Source organism: Thermobia domestica, chromosome 12 (genome assembly GCF_964235325.1).
Source record: "Thermobia domestica chromosome 12, izTheDome1.hap1.1, whole genome shotgun sequence".
In the NCBI taxonomy this organism is placed as follows: domain Eukaryota; kingdom Metazoa; phylum Arthropoda; class Insecta; order Zygentoma; family Lepismatidae; genus Thermobia; species Thermobia domestica.
In genome coordinates this window covers 182,034,763-182,043,583 of record NC_137465.1, presented here as the reverse complement: position 1 = coordinate 182,043,583, position 8,821 = coordinate 182,034,763, and the positions used below count along the sequence as shown (strand labels likewise).

General features: G+C 33.4%; 1 long non-coding RNA gene across 1 annotated transcript; it reads right to left on the bottom strand.

The window, feature by feature from the left end:
• Positions 1-5,188: 5,188 nt before the first annotated feature.
• On the bottom strand, positions 5,189-8,138 carry LOC145666874 (uncharacterized). The gene is made up of 3 exons (XR_014127833.1): positions 7,832-8,138; positions 6,923-7,058; positions 5,189-5,691 (listed from the first exon to the last, which is right to left on the bottom strand). It is a non-coding gene; the product is annotated as an uncharacterized LOC145666874 (long non-coding RNA).
• Positions 8,139-8,821: the final 683 nt, after the last annotated feature.

Below are 8,821 nucleotides of genomic sequence, written 5' to 3'. Positions count from 1 at the left end.
TTTTGGGAGTGAAAGTGAAGCAGACAACTAATCTTGATTGTAGCTTCGCTAACTTATGAAATAAAGACTTTACACAAAATTCTACTTTGGTAGGGAGCTGGGATCGAATTTGGTACTTCATGATTTTAAAGTTGAACTAGTCCTTGCATGAAAAAAAAAGAATTTCACTTCGTTTTCACGACAGAAAGGATCGAATGACTTTCATGTCTTAAAATGTGTAATGTTTTCTCAACGAGGATCGAACCAGCAGGACACGGGAATCAAACGCAAGACCTGAGAATCAAACGCAAGACCTGTACTTCACGACCATTGAGTTGAATTAATTCTTGCATGAAAAAAAAAAGAATTTCACGTATATAGCACATCGTTTCACGACAGAAAGGAACGAAATAGAAATATTTAATGCTCTTTCACTAAGAATCGAACTAGAGTAAAATAATATATTTGTCTTTATTTTTTAGTCTTTGTCTTTAAAAAAAGAATAAAGTTATAAAGTGTATTTATTCATAGTTGTTTCATGTGTGATAAAGAAACCAGATTCTACAAACAGACACAGACAGTCATACATATATATATATATATATATATATACAGCAGCGTCAAAGAAATGTGTTTTCCCAGTATCTTTTTTTTTCTTTGTCTGTTGCTTCGTATTCAAGAGAAGAGAAGATTAGCTTATCGAAAAGCAAAACACAAACCTATCTACCGCTTTATTAATCAAGCGATGATAAGAAAACGTTGCATTGAAGTGACAAAATGTCAGTGAACACCGGCTGACGTTTGTCTGTCTGTATGTAGCATATGCTAGGAAGAGGAATAGACCAATGAGTCATTGTGTCCCCCTAAATTTAGGAAAGGGAGCCGCCATAAGACTGGTAATTAGGATATATGTATAACACTAGTAACGGAACTTCTTGGTTTATTTTTAATAATAATAATAATAATAATAATAATAATAATAATAATAATAATAATAATAATAATAATAATAATAATAATAATAATAATAATAACTTCCAATTTTAAGTTTCATGGATATATTGACTAGACTGAAGAAGACGGTGATGATGAGAAATGAATGAAATGATAGAATAAAGAAAGTGGGAGGAAACGAAAGTACACCGAAAAAAAACCACGCACGTGTTGTTTGTCCAACACAGAAAGTTCACTTGACGGAGGGAGCTGGGGGTTTGAAACCAGGACCCCCCCTCAAACACCGGAGGTGAACGCTGTACCATCAATCAACGTACACTCAAAAAGTGGGAGGAAACGGAAGAACTCCGAAGGAAATCCACGCATACGGTGTTTGTCTATCATAAAATTCATTTGTTGAAAGCAAAAGTTGAACACGGGGAAGGAGGGCTTCATTTTCAACTCGGAGACCTATGCACAAAAGATGAACGCTCTTGTTCACCAGAAATTTCACTTGTTGTTAGCTAGGATCGAATTAGGGATCCCAATGCACCAGAAATATTCGTTCGAGTCGAATCATAGTTTTACGTCCAATTTTTAATTATGTCTGTTAAACTAGTAATTTTGTCTACCAGAAAGTTCACTTGTCCGGGGCTGGATTACAACCTGGATACACCATACATCAAAGATGAGCACTGTACCATTGATCCACTAGGGTCCCCACCTGCGATGAGGGAGAGAGAGGTCAAATCATAGTTTGACAAGAGAGTCAAAGAGAAAAGTCTTAGATACAATGTTGTCTAATACCCAAAGTGAGTTTTACGTTCCACGATTATGACTGTTAAACTAATGATTTTGAAAGACGGAACTTTATGATGTGAATGATGTAATAATAATCATAGCTTGTGTGTCTTAAAATTTTGATAATATGTCTACTTGTTTCTCCGTTTGTCTATGTATCTGTAGTACGTGGAGTCCAGACGAAGCGAAGATATGTGTGTTTTAGCAAATGAAAATAGTATAATCTGTGTGGGTGGGACAAGTGAAAAGTGAGTTTTACGTCCTACGGTTACGTCTACTAGGCTAATGAAGGAGAGGTGATAATGAAAAAATGAATGAAATGATGTAATGAAGAAAGTGGAAGGAAACTGGTGAACTCCGAAGGGAAATCGACGCATACGATGTTTGTCCACCACAAAGTTCATAGGGTACGAACTGGGATCGAACGAGGGACCCCCAAGCACTTAAGGTGAACGCTCTATCATTGAGCCACCGTTCCCCATGGAACGAAAAAATGAAATGAAATCTTTGAGTTTAACGTTCCACGATTATGCCGGTTAGGCTAAGTGTACTATGCTATTGGAAGACGAACGAGGGACCCCCAAGCACTTAAGGTGAACGCTCTACCACTGAGCCACCCTGTCCTCTGGAACGAAAAAAATGAAATGAAATCTTTCAGTATAACGTCCCACGATTATGCCGGTTAGACTGAGTGTACTATACTAATGGACGGCGATGGGACAAGTGAAAAGTGAGTTTTACGTCCTGCGGTTACGTCTACTAGGCTAATGAAGGAGAGGTGATAATGAAAAAATGAATGAAATGATGTAATGAAGAAAGTGGAAGGAAACTGGTGAACTCCGAAGGGAAATCCACGCATACGATGTTTGTCCATCACAAAGTTCATAGGGCACGAACTGGGATCGAATCATGGACCCCAGCACTTGAGGTGAACGCTCTACCACTGAGTCACCGTGCCCTTTGGAACGTAAAAATGAAATGATAAGGACGGTTTTCCGGGGGCAGTCAATAGCATCTTTTCGTTAAGTTGTAAAGGAAGCAGGGAATTTGTGGTCGCTAAAATTAATGACAAGTATATAGAAAAAAAAGACGTGATTTGAACACGGGACCTCATGCACCAGAGGTAAACACTCTACCACTGAGGCACTGAAGTTAATTTCATAATTTTCTAATGTTAATAAGAGTGAAATCTAACGTTAAATACACATACACAAGTCAACGAACTGAGAGAGAGTTTCTGTATCTGCAATGTCTACTTGCAAAGAGCAGAAAAATAAGATAACAGAACATGTTTTGTATTTCAATGTTGTTCTCCAGCTGTCGCGTCAACATTATCTTAGGTCATGGTTTCAGACAACACGAAGCGAAGATATGTATGTGTGTGTGTGTGTGTTTTAGGTAATATTAAAACAGTGTTTGAGATCTAAAACTTGACAAAACTAGTGTTGCTTATACATCTCGGATGCCGTTACTCATGTACACATGATGTTGATTGATTTTTGAGTTTAACGTTCCGTTCAGCAGCGAGGCTATATGCATCACAAAGTTCACACGACGAAAGTTAGGATTGAACCAGAGACCCCAATCACAGAAGGTGAACGCTTTACCACTGATCCACAGAACCCCACGATTTCATCATGGGGCACAAATCTTCAAGTTAAAACAATTGACTATTCTCAAATAAGAGAACATTTCTTCATTTCTTTAAGTGGATCTAGGAAGTTGAACTTTATACAGTTTTCTCCATATTATAGTCTAAGCTGTATGTGATATTACTTTAAAAGGACGAAAGTAGTTAAAATATTCCCTATTATTATCATCAATTTCTTCTAAAATGCTCAGATTCCCGTCATAGAATTCGTATACTAGCTATGTACACAGGCGTGCATTAAGAAATTTTTTGTTGGGAGAGGTCCAAGCTTTGGGCGACGGGGCTCAAACACTACAAACCTCTGTGTAGTATTGAACGCGTATTATTCTGCACTCGAAAAGACAATAAGTACTATCTAAGTGTATATCTTTCTGTCTGTCTATCTGTATGATGAGCATAATCGTGGTACGTTAAACTGAAATATTTTCTTACGTTTCGAACGTAAGAAATATGTGAAAGTTTGTGTGTGTGGTTCAGTGATAAAGCAACGACGTATTCTTTCAGATGAATACTTAGAATAGTAGAGCATTGTTCCGCAACCCCCCGTGCATGCGGTCCCTAGTTCGATCTCCGATCAAGTAAGCTTATAATATTTTATTACTAATTGCCGCCCACTGTGGTCGACTTCCGAACATAGTGTCCGTGAGTTTTCATGGTCTACTTATATATTTTTATTTTACTAAGTATTCATTCATTCATTCATTTGTCTTAATCATTCGTCTTCCTCAACATAATGAGCATAATTTATTACTAATTGTCGTGCACTGTAGCAAAGTGCATGCAGTCCCTAGTTTCATCTCCGAACATCATGTCCGTGAGTTTTCATGATCTACTCATACATTCTCATTCTACTAAGTTATAGCAAATTCCGAATTCGTTATCTTTATTTTTTTTAAAAGTAATTAACTGAAGGTGTGATGATTGACAAAATGAGGCACGGATCGCCATTAAGTTCCAACAGGATGCATACCAAGAAGCTTCAGCATTTGAAAAACGAAGTACTGATTTTAAATCCTTTACCACTGAACCACCATACTCCTCAAACCTAAAATGTAATAGGTTTGTACATCATGTAAAGACCCTCGGAGAAATAAAGATACGCCCCCACAAATATACCCTTTCTCGGTAAAAGGACATATGATTAAGACGAAAAAATAATAGTTGATAGAATGACAATGTAAATAAACGTTATATCACAGAGTTATCATGCATCCTGAAATTCATTGAATTTATGAGTAGAAGAACAATACACGTACTAGAAAGAAAAAGATTCATGTTCTTCTAACCTGACATAATTGCTTTAGAAAAATAACAAACATAAAAATAAAAAATACAGGAATGAACAAAGTAGAAGTAAACAGGTGAACTAATGCTCACAGTTTTTGTTTATCACAATTACCTATTAACATGAACTCGGATTGAGGTAGGAACAGATTGCAAAGATGTGATCTGCACAAGAGTAACATTGTATATTTGTTTGGAAATTTTACACTTTAATAAAAGTAAAAGTACTTCACGATTTAGAGTTGAATTAATCCTTGCATAAAAAAAGAATTTCACATATATGGCACTTCGTATTGATTTTAGCGTAGCATATGATATACATTGTTCGAAGCTCTTCATTTCGAAGCAATATAATGCTTTCAAGTGTTCAATGCTCCCTCTATCTCTCTCTCTCTCCATCATCGAGAATCGAACATTTGAAAAAATGAAGTACTGGCTGTAAATCCTCTATCAGTGAGACACCACACTCCTCAAACCTAAAATGTAATAGGTTTGTACATTATGTAAAGACCCTGAACAAATAAAGATACGTTTCACAAATATGACCTTTCTCGGTAAGAGGTATCAGCGTATAGAATTAAATGGGATGAAAGCATGAATTTCACAACAAATTTTATCTACAGGGAATTTAAATTCCTTTTCTTTTTATTTTAATATATGTATATATACACAAATATTTACAATTTTCTTTCATTTTTCTTCATTTTGGCTTTTTATGGTAGTCCAAATATCACTTCACCTTTAACCATTTCTTTTCTTTTATCATTTCACTTTGGTTTCGCATACACTTACCCTCTAAGTCTCATTTTACCCCCAAAATCGTTTTATCTACACTTTCTCTTTCTTTTTTTCCTTTTGATAAAGTTCTAATAGCATCACATTGACACAATCATCGTATGTGTGCCATCTTCTTTTTATCAATTTATTGTTTGGACAGACACTAGAAATATAGTACATCTTTTTGTTTCCTCTTCTTCTGATTTTATCTTCACAATACCCTACAATGGTCATTGCAACACTACGGGGGATTGGCATCATCTTTTCTGGAAATAAAGAAATACAAATTTTTATTATCAGAAAATATAAATTAATCTTCAAAAAGTACACTTATCTTATAGCAACATACTATACTTATAAAATTATTTCTTCCCGTAATGAGAAAGAACAAGAACGAGAAATAACAAGTATTCTTGACATTCTTTCATTGTATGTACATTTTCTTATACTCTGTTCAAAATAAGAAACGAATTGACATTTAGACAAAAACTGTTACTCTGTTGCCTCATAATGAGTATATCACTGAATTGTCCTCTTAAAATTATTTTCCATTAGAGAGGGTAAAGTTGTAGAGGATGCCTTAGTGGCCTACTCATGATTGTGACAACAGAATAACAGTTTTTCTCTAAATGTCAATTCGTTTCTTAATTTGAGCATAGTATAGTATAAAAACAACACCTATTCATTAGTTTTCTTTTCTCTTAAGCAAATACCACACGATAACAGTAAATATCACATCTTCATGCAATTTAATTATTAATTCGAAACTCTAGTTTAGTTCTTGAAATACTACAATAATTATGACTCACATAGTACCGATGTTGAACAAAACGTTAAACTATATTTACTTAGCACGAAAAATCAAAATTAACTTTTTTACTTCCATCCTTCCTTCTTTCTTATTTTTAAAAAAGAAATTCGTACAGTTAATACTATAAACTATCATTTTTTACCAACGATATTCCTATACTAACTAATAGTTTTCTCTTTTTTTAAAGCAAATACTATAAACTATCATTTTTTACCAACGATATTCCTATACTAACTAATAGTTTTCTCTTTTTTAAAAGCAAACAACCGTACCGGTGAATATTGCAACTGTATACATTTGACTTATACTTGGAACATCTGAGTTCAATTCCTGATAGTAGCTTATATCATTTCAATTCCCCGTTTGAATCTTGTAAATATAGGTTTACATCTCATACATCTTTGGTATTGAATGTTATTAATATCTTTAACGAACCGCAGTAACCTATTCGTGCAGTTTGAATCTCTAATGATTGTATCTTGCAAGAAAAAAGGTTTTACGAATAATGTATTCTAAGGAACAAAACACCGTATCTATAGGTTTTTCTTTATCTTAACTTAAAAATAAAAAGAAGCAAATGTTTCACCTAAAAGAAATAAGTAAATATTAATATTATCATACATATTTTAAAAGACGAAAAGCAGATATGGATCTTTTTTTTTATCTGAAAGAAAGATAAAACTTACCTATTCGTAAAAGAGAGAGAGTTGCGTCACTGCTCTTTGATCAGTGTTTCGTCTTCGATCAGATTTGACCGTAGAAAATGTTGCTTCAGGTAGTTTTCAGCGTCTCTTAAAGACGTATCCTCTTTTTTAAAGTGTACTGTAAAGAAACAAGAATAATCAGTTACTTTACGCGGTGAACATGAACTTGTTTCCTGGAAGAAAAACAAGTAACTATAATTGCAACACTAACAATCTTCATATTTTAAGAAGATATAAAAATCCTAAATAAAACAATACCTATCATTAATTGTCTTTTCTCTTAAGCAAATACCATTTGATACCAGTAAAGATCGCAATTTCAGTCAATATGCAATCTAATTATTCATTCAATAACTCCAGTTTACTTCTTAAAATACTACAATAATTTATGACTCACATAGCTTCGGTGTTGATCAAAACGTTAAACTATATTTTCTTAGCACGAAAAGTCAAAGTTAACTTTTCTTTCCTTCCTTCTTTCTTATTTTTTAGAAAAGAAATTCGTACAGTTAATACTATATATTTTTTACCAATGGTATTTTTTATCAATATTCCTATACTAACCAATAGTTTTCTCTTCTTTAAAGCAAATAACCGTTCCATTGAATATTGCATCTGTATGCATTTGACTTATTCTTGTAACACACGAATTCAATTCCCGGTGGTAACTTATATAATTTCAATACTTCGTTTTGAATTTTGTAAAAAAAAGAAGCAAATGTTTTACCTAAAAGAAATAAGTAATTATTAATATTATCATACATATTCTAAAAGACGAAAAGCAGTTATGGATCTTTTTTTTTATCCGAAAGAAAGCTATAAAACTTATTTATTTGTAAAAGAGAGATAGAGAGAGAGAGATGATCTTTGATCAGTGTTTCGTCTTCGTACCTGTTTGATCGTAGAAAATCTTGATTCAGTGTCTCTTGAAGACGTATCCTCTTTTAAAGTGTACTGTAAAGAAACAAGAATGAATCGTTAATTTACGTGGTGAACATGAATTGTTCCTTGAAAGAAAACAAGTATTTTATTTTAAATAAAAAGTAATTATTTATCTGTTATTGAAAACAGATATTTAAAACTTACCTATTGCTAAAAGATAGATGCGTCACATTCCTTTGAGCAGTTCATATTCTAACAGGTTTAAACGCAAGATAATCCTGTTTTCATTTCTTCTTCATATATATATATATATATATATATATATACGCATAATGTTGAGTAAAATACTATATATAGTTGCATATACATGGAAAGGTAAGGGAAATGACTAAGTGCTACCTTTGAAGTACAGTGAAATAATGAAAAGCAAATGAAAAGATAAAAGAGGAAAGCACAAAAGGGTTTTGAAAGTAATTATTTTTAAAAGTACAGAAATCACCTTGCATTTCCTCAGGGTGATAATATTGGCTTCTTGAGGAGTTTTGTAGAGTGCAGCAGCGCTCCTCACCCGCTGCTGAAAATTAATTACTTTCAAAACGAAAGTTTAACATTAAAAATGAATGACACCATTAAAAGATTGAAATCTATTGTACACGCTCATCATCATCATTGTTAAACATCGCAAGTTTACTTTTTTAATGAATGAACTACATACGTGTAAAGATAAATATTAAAAGTGAGAAGTGTTAATGTGATGATCTCACATCAAGTGACGTAATGCTGAACAACAAAAGATAGGATATATGTATAGAAAGAAATTACATATGTATAGAAAGAAATTACATGTAATATTCTGTGATATAATACATGATGCATTCTTACATAGCTCTGTACATGTTGACATTAGGTCCGCAATTTGAATTACACTATTAAAGATGTGCCTACACTTATATCCGGCTAATCGTTTCTGTAGCTATATCTGACTACCAAACTTTGAAA